The sequence below is a fragment of the Oncorhynchus kisutch genome, linkage group LG9 (genome assembly GCF_002021735.2).
Source record: "Oncorhynchus kisutch isolate 150728-3 linkage group LG9, Okis_V2, whole genome shotgun sequence".
NCBI classification, from domain to species: domain Eukaryota; kingdom Metazoa; phylum Chordata; class Actinopteri; order Salmoniformes; family Salmonidae; genus Oncorhynchus; species Oncorhynchus kisutch.
Genome location: NC_034182.2, coordinates 21253148 through 21268837, shown reverse-complemented (window position 1 = coordinate 21268837; position 15690 = coordinate 21253148). Strand labels below are relative to the sequence as shown.

General features: G+C 43.1%; 1 protein-coding gene across 3 annotated transcripts in view; it reads left to right on the top strand.

Moving 5' to 3' along the window:
• The first annotated feature begins 833 nt into the window (after positions 1-833).
• The window catches only part of ache (acetylcholinesterase (Yt blood group)), a 35701-nt gene continuing 20844 nt past the window's right edge, over positions 834-15690 (top strand). Inside the window, exon 1 of one of the 3 annotated variants that reach the window (XM_020491274.2) lies at positions 834-1183. The gene's annotated coding sequence lies outside the window, so the exon portion shown is untranslated. Of the gene's footprint in view, positions 1184-1215; positions 1438-11330; positions 11438-15690 lie in introns of those variants that run through there. The other 2 variants (XM_020491275.2, XM_020491276.2) reach the window with 2 other exon arrangements.

Sequence of the window (15690 nt, the reverse complement as noted above, 5' to 3'; positions counted from 1 at the left end):
TACTGTACCACTGTATTGTCTTGTACTGTTCTTGACTGAGCTCTTCTCACTGCCTGCCTTGCGGTGGCAGAAAGAACAGTCTACGACTTGGGTGGCTGGAGTCTGACCACTTTTAGGGCATACCGCCTGGTGTAGAGGTCCTGAATGGCGAGCAGCTCGGCCCCAGTGATGTACTGGGCTGTACGCAATATCCTCTGTAGGGCTTTCCGGTCGGATGCCAAGCAGTTGCCACACCAAGCGGTGATGCAGCCAGTCAAGATGCGCACAATGGTGCAGCTGTAGAACCTGTTGAGCATCTGAGGGCACATGCCAAATCTTTTCAGCCTTCTGAGGGGGAAGAGGCGTTGTTGTGCCCTCTTCACGACTGTGTTGGTGTGTGTTGACCATGATAGATCCTTAGTGATGTGGACACCGAGGAACTTTGAAGGTCTCGACCCGCTCCACAATAGCCCCGTTGATGTGTATCGGGGCGTGCTCAGCCCTCCGTTTCCTGTAGTCCATGATCAGCTTCTCTGTCTTGCTGACATTGAGGGAGAGGTTGTTGTCTCTGACCTCCTCCCTATAGGCTGTTTCATCATCGTCAGTTATCAGGCCTACTGCCTTCTTATTATTACTAATAGTATGTCATGTCAATAAAGCAATTCGATTTTGAAAGAGAAATACAAATATCAGAACATCATATCAGCCTACATACCAAGTGTGGTCAGTGTACTGGCAAGTGTATTGGCAAGCAAACCCTTGTTGATCCATGAAGAATAGATGCGTATGGGATAGCTGCGTTTCTTCTCGCGAGAGTTTCTTTGAGTAGCCTACCCCTTTTCCTTTTTTTCCCCATTCGTGGAAGAGCTTTATCAGTGGCAGTCTCCCCCTGTCGTCATAACAGCATAGTACGGCTCTGACACTACCTCCACTCAATACCGAGAGAGAGGGGCACAATAAACAGAAGACATCTGTGTCTGACATCGAGGCAGCGAAGACCGTAATTTAAACCGCGCGTCTTCGCTCCCCAACTAGAAACCCTCCTCACCCCATGAACGGTGCCGGCGACACGGGGTTTAACGTCCTCTAAAGACGGTGACAGGGCGAGGAGGGAACGTTGCCTTCCGGGGGATTCAGCGAAGCAGCAGCTGAAGCAGGGTTGATTTGGTTTTGACCACTGGAGGACCCACCACTAACTAGCTGGGTAAGGGTAAACGCACAGCATGAACCCAGCCACGCGCTCCGCTCCTCTCGAGCTCCGTCCGTGCGTGCATCAGCAGGCTGCTGTGTCTGTCCTTTTATAGAAATTTAGCTCGAAATGTCTCGATCTAGTCCCGTGCCTCTGTCAGTCCCGTCAGTGAGTGGAATGGACTTGGAACATTCGAATCGGGATATGAATTCAATTCCCCCAGGCATCATGACCATGCAATTGGACATGGTGAGGTATAGTGGTTGACGGTGCGTATATCTGTGGTGGTGGTGGTGGTGGGGTACAGACTACTGTGCTGATGCTGTTGCGTGTGTGTCGCGCCTTCCATGGCGAGACCACTGAGCGAGACGCATGTGTGTTTGTTGGTGTTCCTCGCCTCGCGCACATCTGTTTGGTTGGGGACCGCAGAAGGTAGCCGATGTCTCGTATGTCGTGTTTTTAATAGATTTCATAGACAGTACAGTGGACGACGTGGTGTTTACACGAACATCGACGCTGCATTGTAAACGCAACAAATTATGAGCTAGCGTTATTATTATGGTCCAAATAAAATTGTTGCAAATCGGATGAAACCAGTTTGTTGAGAAACATGGCATTTGTAGGCCTAATCAGTGTTTATTATAGGTCTATTATTAATGTTAATAATAATGTATTATTATTGTTATTATTATTATTATTATTGTACTTACATTATTACACGACTATGGCAGCCAATTTCGTAGCCTAGACCTAGTAGCCTAATTGCTGTGATCCTGTGCCATGTTGGACAGATCAACACACACAGATAGCGAGAGAGAGATTTCCTGAACTGGCCATGTCACAAATGTCTGAGGTCTGTTTACTTCAGCTGGCTGTTTGGGTTAGCTTGATAACCGTTACCAGTGCCATCCTGTGTGTGTGTGTGTGTGTGTGTGTGTGTGTGTGTGTGTGTGTGTGTGTGTGTGTGTGTGTGTGTGTGTGTGTGTGTGTGTGTGTGTGTGTGTGTGTGTGTGTGTGAATGTGTGTGTGTGTGTGTGTGTGTGTGTGTGTGTGTGTGTGTGTGTGTGTGTGTGTGTGCGTGCGTGCGTGCGTGCGTGCGTGAGAGAGAGAGAGAGAGATCTCTCCTTGATGTTGCATAACGACTGTCTGTGGCACTGCTGTCAAAATAAGATGGCATGGTTTCCTGCCATAATGCCATATCATCTTCAGACTAGACTATACATGTAGTCTACCTATGTGCCGGGAATCAAGCCTTATTACTAGATAATGTATAGAGCAATTCCACGATAATGGAATTAGGCTTTGACTCAGATGTTTCACTTTAAAATGTATGCCAAACAAAAAACAATGATTTAAAAGTAGAACAAGCCATACAACTCTATGCACCAGTACTACTTTGAAACATTTCCACTGAAACATTTGCACAAACAAATTTAGTGGAAGAACTGTGCAGATGCAAACTTTGGTAACGGAATTACGGTAAAATCTCCCTCAGGATCCTATGCGACCACATTTTCCAAAAACTCTGTTAAATATCTGCTCCAAATTAAGATTCAAAGATGTTTTTTATTATTATTTTATTTAACTAGGCAAGTCAGTTAGGAACAAATTCTTAATTAGAATGACAGTCTAGGAACAGTGGGTCAACTGCCTTGTTCAGGGGCAGATTGTTACCTTGTCAGCTCAGGGATTTGATCTAGCAACCTTTCGGTTACTGGCCCAACGCTCTAACCACTAGGCTACCTGCCGCCCCAATTCAAAGATGTCTGCCGAAAGAATGGGGTGTCAGCTATGACATGGCACCTTGAGTTTGAAAAAAATCTCATTTGGTTACTGAACTACAGTAAGTGAAGTGGCTTTACACCCGGTGACAGAATTATGGAAATGGATTACATCATGGGTCCCGGATCTGTACTATACAGAAATGCATAGTCATGTTTCACAAGTTTGGACATGGTGCAATACAATGCAGTGCAGTACAATACAGCACAGCAGAGTAGGGTAGGGTAGAGTTCAGTACAGTGCACTAGAAGAGTAGAGTATAGTAGAGGATAGCAGTATAGTAGAGTACAATACAATATACTGTACTCTACTGTACTATGCCACATTTTCTTTACTCTACTTTATTGTACTGTACTGTACCACTGTATTGTCTTGTACTGTTCTTGACTGAGCTCTTCTCACTGTACTGTACTGTGCTATCCAAACTTGTGAAACATACAGCACCAGTCAAAAGTTTGGACACACCTACTCATTCAAGGATTTTTCTTTCTTTTTAATATTTTCTACGTTGTATAATAATAGTTAAGACATCAAAACAATGACATAACACATGGAATAATGTTGCAACCCAAAAAAGTGTTTAACAAATCAAAATCTATTTTATATTTGAGATTCAAAGTAGCCAGCCTTTGCCTTGATGACAGCTTTGCACACTCTTGGCATTCTCTCAACCAGCTTCATGAGGGAATGCGTTTTTCAACAGTCTTGAAGGAGTTCGCACATATGCTAAGTACTTGTTGGCTGCTTTTCCTTCACTCTGCGGTCCAACTCAACCCAAACGATCTCAATTGAGTTGAGGTCGGGTGATTGTGAAGACCAGGGCATCTGATGCAGCACCATCACTCTCCTTCTTGGTCAAATAGCCCTTACACAGCCTGGAGGTGTATTATGGGTCATTCTCCTGTTGAAAAACAAATGATAGTCCCACTAAGCACAAACCAGATGGGATGGCGTATCGCTGCAGAATGCTGTGGTAGCCATGCTGGTTAAGTGTGCCTTGAATTCTAAATAAATCACTGACAGTATCACCAGCAAAGCACCATCACACCTCCTCCTCCATGCTTCACGGTGGGAACCACACATGCAGAGGTCATCCATTCATCTGCTCTGCGCCTCACAAAGATAAGTTGGTTGGAAACAAAAATCTCAAATTTGAACTCATCAGACCAAAGGACAGATTTCCACAGGTCTAATGTCCATTGCTCGTGTTTCTTGGATCAAGCAAGTCTCTTCATCTTATTGGTGTCCTTTAGTGGTGGTTTCTTTGCAGCAATTCGACCATGAAGGCCTGATTCACACAGTCTCCTCTGAACAGTTGATGTTGAGATGTGTCTGTAACTTGAACTCTGTGAAGCATTTATTTGGGCTGCCGTCTGAGGTGCAGTTAACTCTAATGAACTTGTCCTCTGCAGCAGAGGCAACTCTGGGTCTTCTTTTCCTGTGGCGGTCCTGATGAGAGCCAGTTTCATCAGCGCTTGATGGTTGTTGTGACTGCACTTGAAGAAACTTTCAACGTTTTAGAAGTTTTTTGGATTGACTGACCTTCATGTCTTAAGTAATGATGGACAGTTGTTTCTCTTTGCTTATTTGAGATTCCATAATATGGATTTGGTCTTTTACCAAATAGGGATATCTTCTGTATACCACCCCTACCTTGTCACAACACAACTGATTGGCTCATACGCATTAAGACGGAAAGGAATATTCATTTTTAACAAGGCACACCTGTTAATTGAAATGCATTCCAAGTGACTACCTCATGAAATTGGTTGAGAAAATGCCTCATGAAGCTGGTTGAGAGAATGCCAAGAGTGTGCAAAGCTGTCATCAAGGCAAATGGTGGCTACTTTGAAGAATATAAAATATAAAATATATTTTGATTTGCTTAACACCTTTCTGGTTACTACATGATTCCATATGTGTTATTCCATAGTTTTGATGCCTTCACAATTGTTCTACAATGTAGAAAATAGTAAAGTAAAGAAAAACCCATGAATTAGTATAGTGGCTTGCGAAAGTATTGACCCCCCTTGGCATTTTTCCTATTTTGTTGCCTTACAACCTGGAATTAAAATTGAGTTTGAGTTTGTATCATTTGATTTACACAACATGCCTACCACTTTGAGGATGCAAAATATTTTTTATTGTGAAACAAACAAGAAGTAAGACCAAAAAAATGAAAACTTGAGCGTGCATAACTATTCACCCCCCAAAGTTAATACTTTTTAGAGCTTTATTTTTGCAGCAATTACAGCTGCAAGTCTCTTGGTGTATGTCTCTACAAGCTTGGCACATCTAGCCATGGGGATTTTTGCCCATTCTTCAAGGCAAAACTGCTCCAGCTCCTTCAAGTTGGATGGGTTCCCCTTGTGAACAGCCACTGCCTGTTCAACCCGCTCTCATCCAGAAGGCGAGGTCAGTACAGGTGCATCAAAGCTGGGACCGAGAGACTGAAAAACAGCTTCTATCTCAAGGCCATCAGACTGTTAAACAGCCATCACTAACATTGAGTGGCTGCTATCAACATACTGACTCAAATCTCTAGCCACTTTAATAATAATAAATTGGATGCAATAAATCTATCACTAGTCACTTTAAACAATGCCACTTTATATAATGTTTACATACCCTAAATGACTTCTCATATGTATATACTGTACTCTATACCATCTACTGAATCTTGCCTATGCCGCACGGCCATCGCTCATCCATGTATTTATATGTACATATTCTTATTCGTTACTTTACACTTGTGTGTATAAGGTAGCTATTGTGAAAATGTTCGATTACTTGTTAGATATTACTGCACAGTCGGAACTAGAAGCACAAGCATTTCACTACACTCGCATTAACATCTGCTAACCATGTGTATGTGACCAATAACATTTGATTTGATTTGGTGTACAGCAATCTTTAAGTCATACCACAGATTCTCAATTGGATTGAGGTCTGGGCTTTGACTAGGTCATTCCAAGACATTTAAATGTTTCCCCTTAAACCACTCGAGTGTTGCTTTAGCAGTATACTTAGGGTCATTGTCCTGCTGAAAGGTGTACCTCCGGCCCAGTCTCAAATCTATGGAAGACTGAAACAAGTATCCCTCAAGAATTTCCCAGTATTTAGCGCCATCCATCATCCCTTCAATTCTGACCAGTTTCCCAGTCCCTGCCGATGAAAAACGTCCCTGCCACCACCATGCTTCACTGTGAGGATGGTGTTCTCAGGGTGATGAGAGGTGTTGTGTTTGCGCCAGACATAGCATTTTCCTTGATGTCCAAAAAGCTCAATTTTAGTCTCATCTGACCAGAGTACCTTCTTCCATATGTTTGGGGAGTCTCCCACAGGCCTTTTGGCAAACACCAAACGTGTTTGCTTATTTTTTTCTTTAAGCAATGGCTTTTTCTGTCCACTCTTCCGTAAAGCCCAGTTCTGTGGAGTGGACGGCTTAAAGTGGTCCAATGGTCAGATACTCCAATCTCCACTGTGGAGTTTTGCAGCCTCTTTGTTGCCTCTCTGATTAATGCCCTCCTTGCCTGGTGTTTGTGTTTTGGTGTGCGGCCCTCTCTTGGCAGGTTTGTTGTGGTGTCATATTCTTTACATTTTTTAATAATGGATTTAATGGTGCTCCGTGGGATGTTCAAAGTTTCTGATCTTTTTTTGTAACCCAACCCTGATCTGTACTTCTCAACAACAACTTTGTCCCTGACCTGTTTGGAGAGCTCCTTGGTCTTTATAGTGCCGCTTGCTTGGTGGTGTTGCAGACTCTTTTGCCTTTCAGAACAGGTGTATATATACTGAGATCATGTTACACTTAGATTGCACACAGGTGGTCTTAATTTAATTAATTATGTGACTTCTGAAGGTAATTGGATTGCACCAGATCTTATTTAGGGGCTTCATATCAAAGGGGGTGAATACATATGCACGCACCACTTTTCCATTTAAAAATGTTTCAAATTTTTTTAAACGTATTTTTTTTTATTTCACTTCACCAATTTGGACTAGGTTGTGTATGTCCGTTACATGAAATCCAAATAAAAATCCATTTAAATTACAGGTTGTAATGCAACAAAATAGGAAAAACACCAAGGGAGATTAATACTTTTTCAAAGCACTGTATGTGTGTCCAAACTTTTGACCGGTTCTGTACGTCTATGATAGGTTCAGATTTGGTCCAGTCCGGTTTGTCTGTGGACGTTAACATCAAGGCCAGGGTGAACTGACCGAATTTCAACTACTTTTCAACGTCCATGAACGTCCGGTGTCGGTCGGTGCTCAGTGGGTGAGGGGGCTGGTTACAGTAAATGGAAAGAGAGGGAGCTAATGGGTAGGTGTCAGTAAGAGCTGGGAGAGGTGACCTTCACTGGAGAATGAGAGAGAAAGGCAGAGAGAGAGAGAGAGAGAGAGAGAGGGAGGGGTTGTCCAGACTCAGACTTTTTTAACACTCTTGGTTTATCTACCAGACGACAGAAACAGAAAGAAAACAGTTATGTGCTGAACATAACAGTATGCCAGTGGAACGGAGGACAGTAGCAGGTGACCCAACTGTGGTTTGTGACTATTAAAATTTCCCATTGTAGCCAAATTCAGCTGCAGTAATTCCGTTACTGATTTTTACGTAATTCCGTTACCAATTTTGTAACATAATTACAAGTTTTAATCACTTAATAATTTATGAACAACATTTATATAAGTAAAATCATTATAATTCATTGTTAGGTGTACCATTATGTGTTTCTCCTCTAAACTTTCATTATCCTCCCTCCACATAAAGATACGTGGGTTTTTGGTAACAGAATTACAAGCCAATATTTCTTAGACTTACAGAAGGTAAACAATTTCTCCAAAACTAAATGTGTGTTGATATTAGTTGGCAGGGGTCTTTACATTGAACATGATTGTTTTGATGTATTTCTGATACATTTGAAGACTTTTTCTAGTAGATGTTTCTTAAGACCCCTTTTCCATCTGTTTATCCAGAAATCAAAGCCTTTACTTATGCCGCACTTTTAAGATGGAAAAAGGTTGAAAAATGTATCTATGCCCAAAATATAGACTCGTATGTTTCATTTGACACCCATTTTGTTATGCTCCTATGAACTTCACATGTTGGTGCTCATGGGTCCTTTTAGATGGAAATGCCCATAGGCTACTCCATAGAGAAAGACAGACAGATTGATAGATAGGCCTAGATTGATTGATAGATATACAGTGGGGCAAAAAAGTATTTAGTCAGCCACCAATTGTGCAAGTTCTCCCACTTAAAAAGATGAGAGAGGCCTGTAATTTTCATAAAAGGTACACTTCAACTATGACAGACAAAATGAGAAAAAGAAATACAGAAAATCACATTGTAGAATTTTTAATGAATTTATTTGCAAATGATGGTGGAAAATAAGTATTTGGTCAATAACAAAAGTTTATCTCAATACTTTGTTATATACCCTTTCTTGGTAATGACAGAGGTCAAACGTTTTCTGTAACTCTTCACAAGGCTTTCACACAATGTTGCTGGTATTTTGGCCCATTCCTCCATGCAGATCTCCTCTAGAGCAGTGATATTTTGGGGCTGTTGCTGGGCAACACGGACTTTCAACTCCCTCCAAAGATTTTCTATGGGGTTGAGATCTGGAGACTGGCTAGGCCACTCCAGGACCTTGAAATGCTTCTTACGAAGTCACTCCTTCATTGCCCGGGCGGTGTGTTTGGGATCATTGTCATGCTGAAAGACCCAGCCACGTTTCATCTTCAATGCCCTTGCTGATGGAAGGAGGTTTTCACTCAAAATCTCACGATACATGGCCCCATTCATTCTTTCCTTTACACGGATCAGTCGTCCTGGTCCCTTTGCAGAAAAACAGCCCCAAAGCATGATGTTTCCACCCCCATGCTTCACAGTAGGTATGGTGTTCTTTGGATGCAACTCAGCATTCTTTGTCCTCCAAACATGACGAGTTGAGTTTTTACCCAAAAATTATATTTTGGTTTCATCTGACCATATGGCATTCTCCCAATCTTCTTCTGGATCATCCAAATGCTCTCTAGCAAACTTCAGACGGGCCTGGACATGTACTGGCTTAAGCAGGGGACACGTCTGGCACTGCAGGATTTGAGTCCCTGGCGGCGTAGTGTAGTGCAACGACCATGAACGTCCGGTGTCGGTCGGTGCTCAGTGGGTGAGGGGGCTGGTTACAGTAAATGGAAAGAGAGGGAGCTAATGGGTAGGTGTCAGTAAGAGCTGGGAGAGGTGACCTTCACTGGAGAATGAGAGAGAAAGGCAGAGAGAGAGAGAGAGAGAGGGAGGGGTTGTCCAGACTCAGACTTTTTTAACACTCTTGGTTTATCTACCAGACGACAGAAACAGAAAGAAAACAGTTATGTGCTGAACATAACAGTATGTTATGGTAGGCTTTGTCCCAGCTCTCAGCATGTCATTCACTAGGTCCTCCCGTGTGGTTCTGGGATTTTTGCTCACCGTTCTTGTGATCATTTTGACCCCACAGGGTGAGATCTTGCGTGGAGCCCCAGATCGAGGGAGATTATCAGTGGTCTTGTATGTCTTCCATTTCCTAATAATTGCTACCACAGTTGATTTCTTCAAACCAAGCTGCTTACCTATTGCAGATTCAATCTTCCCAGCCTGGTGCAGGTCTACAATTTTGTTTCTGGTGTCCTTAGGTAGCTCTTTGGTCTTGGCCATAGTGGAGTTTGGAGTGTGACTGGAGTGTGACTGTTTGAGGTTGTGGACAAGTTCAAACAGGTGCCATTAATACAGGTAACGAGTGGAGGACAGAGGAGCCTCTTAAAGAAGAAGTTACAGGTCTGTGAGAGCCAGAAATCTTGCTTGTTTGTAGGTGACCAAATACTTTTTTTCCACCATAATTTGCAAATAAATTCAATAAAAATCCTACCATGTGATTTTCTGGATTTCTTTTCTCATTTTGTTTGTCATAGTTGAAGTGTATCTATGATGAAAATTACAGGCCTTTCTCATCTTTTTAAGTGGGAGAACTTGCACAATTGGTGGCTGACTAAATACCTTTTTGCCCCACTGTCTCTATACTTTTGATTAAAAGCGCGAGGGGGCCGCGCGCAACAACTGTCCATTTATTGCCCCTAGAATCGCTAAATGACGCGCCACAGAAAACATCACAGACTCACGTGAACACTTAAAATATCACAATGTTAGTAGGCGGGGTTGACTGCGGTATAGACCATTCAACTTTACTGGGCGTAAAATTTGAACTAAACTTGAATAGTCTTTACATTGTTGAATCGCTTATTGGCCACCAGTTTCATATTGGGAATGATGTCATCAAAAGATGACATCATCCATTGGGCTAAAACAGAACTATTTTATAGCCCCCAGGGTCAACAGTTGTTGTTAGTTGGTTTTGGGAAGCATGCTTATTTGTAGAACATCACACTGGTTCTGTTCCCCAGGCCCCCACAGACCCAAATATATCTTCAATCATTCTACTACATGTTGATACGATCTAGATAAGCCCACTCTGTCATTTGCTGCAGCAACCACTGTACTGGTTTGGCCTAATGGTATTTTCCTGATTGGGCGCCGCCCAGGACCCTGCCTGCCCATGTCTAGTAGTCTAGTATTTGTTGTGATGAGTAGGCAAGCTCATATTCAGATTCTATTTTATTCTAATCTACTCTACTCTCTCTACTCTGATCCATCTGATCCTGTAACCAGTTTTATCTTCAACGAAATAGGCCTATATTGGATAGCCAATAGACTCTTTGTACAGTATAATGCATGGTTGCCTACCTCCAATACCGGTGTGTGTTTGTGTGTGTGCGTGTGTAAAGAGTCTGGTGGGTGAAACATTAGCCGTGCCAATCACGAAATGGAAAATTCCAGCGATTCCTGTGCCACTCATCTTCCATGTCACCCAGAGTGACAGATTGGGGCGTGTTCCTCACTAAAGGCAAAGATGACTGCGTGTGTGCGTGTGTGCGTGCGTTTGAATATGTGTGTGTGTGTGAGTGTGCAGACCCGCGAGCAATTGCGGCCCATCATGTGGAGTTCAGATTTTTATGGACCCCGTCAAAGTTCCCCATCCCTGATATAGATCAACATCAGCATGGTCATTCATTACAAATGAACAAAGCTGAAATGATCCTAGATCTACATTACTGTACAGAAGTACTAGGCCACTGTCTCTCGCTATAAGGCTTATACAGTAGCTCTATTGCCTAACTTGTACTTTACAGTATAGTATACTAGTAGGCAAATATGAATCCATCCACGGTCTCTCAAAAGCAAGACAGTGGAACTACTAGACCGATGACTGTACAGTGATGTCACCATTCCCATTGCTGCTAGTGGCACTTGATCTCTCGTGCAGTGTGTGTGTGGGGGGGGGGGGGGTTGAATTAAGATCGCATGAAGGAAGACATACAGGAAAAGCTCTAAGAACACAAAATGGAGCAGAAAGAGATGGATCGAGATAAAGGATGAGACAGAGGAAGGTAAGAGAAAGATGGAGAGACAGAAGTGTGGGTAGAGAATGGAGAGAGGATTAATAGGTCGAACAGGGAGTTTGCATTAGCAGAATGAGCGATGGACGGCGAGAAAAATGAGAAGAGAGTAAGGAAGAGAGTGTGCTAGTGGGAGATGACGAGAGAATCAGAGACGAGAGCGAGAGATGGACATGGTGAGTGAAGAGAGAAAGCGAGAGAGGGCGGAGGCGAAGAGACGGTGGAGTGAAAAGAGAAAGAGGCCGCGGCAGAGGAGGGTGAGAAAGAGAAAAAGGGAGGAAGAGAGAGAGGAGGTAAAGAGATGGACAGAGAGGATGCAGTAGGTGGTGTGGGCCCAGCGTTTCCACAGCAACCAAGCCAGAGTTCACACGGAGGCTCAGGCAGAGAACGAGAGGGAGAAAGATGGCGAGAGAAAGGGAGTGACGGAGAGACGAAAGGAGAGAAAGAGATAGACCGACGCCTGAGAGAGGAGAGCGCTTACGCATAACGTATATATGACGGCGGTGTAAACCCCCACACTGAAACATATCCCCCTGTGAACTTCATACACAGATTCCAGGAGCTAATTCTAGAACGGACACCCCTCTCATTCCCCTCTCCCTCTTCACTCCCCCCCCCCTCCTCCTCCTCCTCACCCCTCCCTCCCCCACTTCCGCCCCTCAGCTGTCCTTTCAGATATTAATAACTCAATTGAGACACCCAGGTTGTATCCCAAATAGCACCCTATTCCCCTACTTTTCACTAGAGCCCTATTGAGTTTTGATGAAACAGTGTACTAAATAGAAGGGCTGGGAATTGCCAGGGACCTCACGATACGATATTATCATGATACTTAGGTGTTGATACGATAATTATTGCGAGTCTCACGACTCTATATGTATTGCGATTCGATACTGGGTCTTTATTGCGATTCGATGTTCCCAACATATTGCTCAACGTTTGTCTGCTGCAGAGAAAAGAGAGAGCCACGAGAAAATTAGTTTTGATCAGTCATGGAAATAAAAGTGCTGAAAAAAATGGGCTCCCTATTTAAAAAAATAGATGGAGAACAAGCTATGAAGGAAACATGTTGGTGCAGGTACAACTAGCGCAAAAATAGGGAATAGGATGCCATTTGGGAAGCAGCCCCCAGACTAGCCAACCTGTATCCTGTAGTCTTTCTTTGGCGCTCCCTAGTATCTACCCAGACACAGATGCATTCTCAAACACACATACACACACACACACACACACACAGTCTTACACACACATAAATCAAACACACACACACTCTCTCACTCCTTCACCCCCCCCCCCCTTAAGTCAGTCCTCACTTAGCTCATCCTACATTTGAGAAGAGTATAGGGTGTCCAGTCTACTGACTAGACATCATGAGTGTACTGTAGCCTGACCAGTGACCACACTCACACACACACGCGCACACACACTAGGGAGGGACACGGTTCATCTAATATCCGAACGGACGTTGTCATTCGATTACTTGGAGTCCGTGTCTATTTTGACAATGAAAAAGCGTTGTTTATAAATGAAATTAGATGATCCTTGTGACATTGTTGACATTGTTACCTACAAGGATACTCCATGACATTTAAAATACCATGACATTTAAAATACCATGACATTTAAAATATATCACCGTTGCTTTTAGCCAAAACTACAGATTGGTCAAGAGTCCAGATTTCTTTAATATTTTAACTGGATATCATGTTTTTTTCACGATATTAATGTCAAATGCCCATCCCTGACACACGCACACACGCACACACACAGACACACAGTCACTAAGGCCTGTATTATTTGCTGTGTGTGGTCTCATTCTAATGTCAATCTCTTGAAATGGTTATGTGGGTACCAAGGGATTCTCTCAACGTGGTTCTCCTATGTCCTACTACGTACAGTATTATACACTGAGTATACAAAACATTAAGAACACTTGCCCTTTCAATGACAGACTGACCAGGTGAAGCTATGATCCCTTATTGATGTCACTTGTTAAATCCAATTCAATCCGTGTAGTTGAAGGGGAGGAGACAGGTTAAGGAAGGATTTTTAAGCCCGAGTCAATTGAGACATGGATTGTGCATGTGTGCCATGCAAGACAAAATATTTAAGTGTCTTTGAACGGGGTATGGTAGTAGGTGCCAGGAGTACCGGTTTGGGTCAAGAACTGCAACGGTGCTGGGTTTTCATGCTCAACAGTGTCCCGTATGTATCAAGAATGGCCCACTTACCAAAGGACATCCAGCCAACTTGACACATCTGTGGGAAGCATTGGAGTTAACATGGGCCCCGACGAATTGAGGCTGTTCTGAGGTCAACAGGGGAAGGGAAGGTGTTCCAAATGTTTGGTATACTCAGTGTACTGTGTATACTGTATTGTATATATTGAGGTAGTTGAGTTTCCTTCAAGACTGAACATGGGCTATATCCCAATTATCTCTCCTTCCTCCCAAAATGTGCATTTCCTCCTTCCTATCTGAAATCTATCTACTGAAGTACACACAGATTTACACACTCGAACCAAGCATTGATTCTAGGGATGAAAAAGACAACAGTGAATGCAGCTTACGTAAATTCTGCAGTGGCTACGGGTCGAGATCTGTCATTTCGTGCACTAATAATATCCAATAATCCACAAGGGAATATCAGTTTTCCTCCACTGAGATCAATGGATGCACGCATCACTTATTAAACCTTTCTACAACACGCAATAATCATAGCATCAGTACATGTTCTCGCCTTCCACACTAGATACTCATGTAATGATTATACTTCTGAAAAGTGTTCTCGTAAGTCACAACGTCCCAGCTCTTGCAGGTTGGCGGGAGTCCCTTGAAATTGATTATTTCCAATGTCCCACCGTTTAGTGGCGATAGGGAGTGTCGTTTTTTAAATTCCTGAACGTGGTAGGGGAAGGGGAGTGGGTCCTTTCCTGTCTTTTCATCTCTGCCATTGGCAGGCAGTTGCAGACAGGTAGTTTGACAAACTGCATTGGCCTTTGGATTGTAAACTAGTGATTTGGTCATATGACATGAAAATAGAGATTTTTGGCCATGCACACTAGTGGTGGGTTTGGCGTTGGAAAACAAAAGCATCAGTCGAAAAGTACCTCATACCTACCGTAAAATACAGTGGTGGATCTTTGATGTTATGGGGCTAATTTGCTTCCACTGATCCTGGGGTCCTTGTTAAAGTACCTGGACATTTTAGAGAAAGAAAAAATCAAAATTGATCACAAAATTCTACATTTTGCAATGGCCATCTCAGTCTCCAGACTTGAACCCCATTGAAAACCTGTGGTTTGGAAAGATTCTGTATGGAGGAATGGCCTAAGATCCCTCCCAACGTGTTCTCCAACCTCATAAAAGTCTTAGAAAAAGTCATTATCCTCGCAATGAGAGGGTGCAAGATTATTGAACGCAGGGGTGGCAGGGGTGGCAATCATTTTGACTGCTATTTTTTTAATATACACTACTGTTCAAAAGTTTGGGGTGACTTGTTGTCCTTGTTTTTGAAAGAAAAGCACATTTGTCGTCCATTAAATAACATAACATTGTCAACGGTGAAGAGGCGACTCCGGGATGCTGGCCTTCTAGGCAGAGTTGCAAAGAAAATGACATATCTCAGACTGGCCAATATAAAGAAAAGATTAAGATGGGCAAAAGAAGACAGACACTGGGCAGAGGAACTCTTCCTAGAAGGCCAGCATCCCGGAGTCGCCTCTTCACCGTTGGCGTTGAGACTGGTGTTTTGCGGGTACTATTTATTGAAGCTGCCAGTTGAGGACTTGTGAGGCGTCTGTTTCTCAAACTAGACACTTTAATGTACTTGTCCTCTTGCTCAGTTGTGCACCAGGGCCTCCCACTCCTCTTTCTATTCTGGTTAGGGCCAGTTTGCGCAGTTCTGTGAAGGGAGTTGTACACCGCGTTGTACGAGATCTTCAGTTTCTTGGCAATTTCTCACATAGAATAGCCTTAATTTCTCAGAACAAGAGTAGACTGATGTTTCTGATTGTTTCTGGCCATTTTGAGCCTGTAATCAAACCCATAAATGCTGATGCTCCAGATATTCAACTAGTCTAAAGAAGGCCAGTTGTATTGCTTCTTTAATCAGAACAACAGTTTTCAGCTGTGCTAACATTAAAATAATTAACTTGGGTTAGCTAACACAACGTGCCATCGGAACACAGGAGTGATGGTTGCTGATAATGGGCGTCTATACACCTATGTAGATATTCCATAACA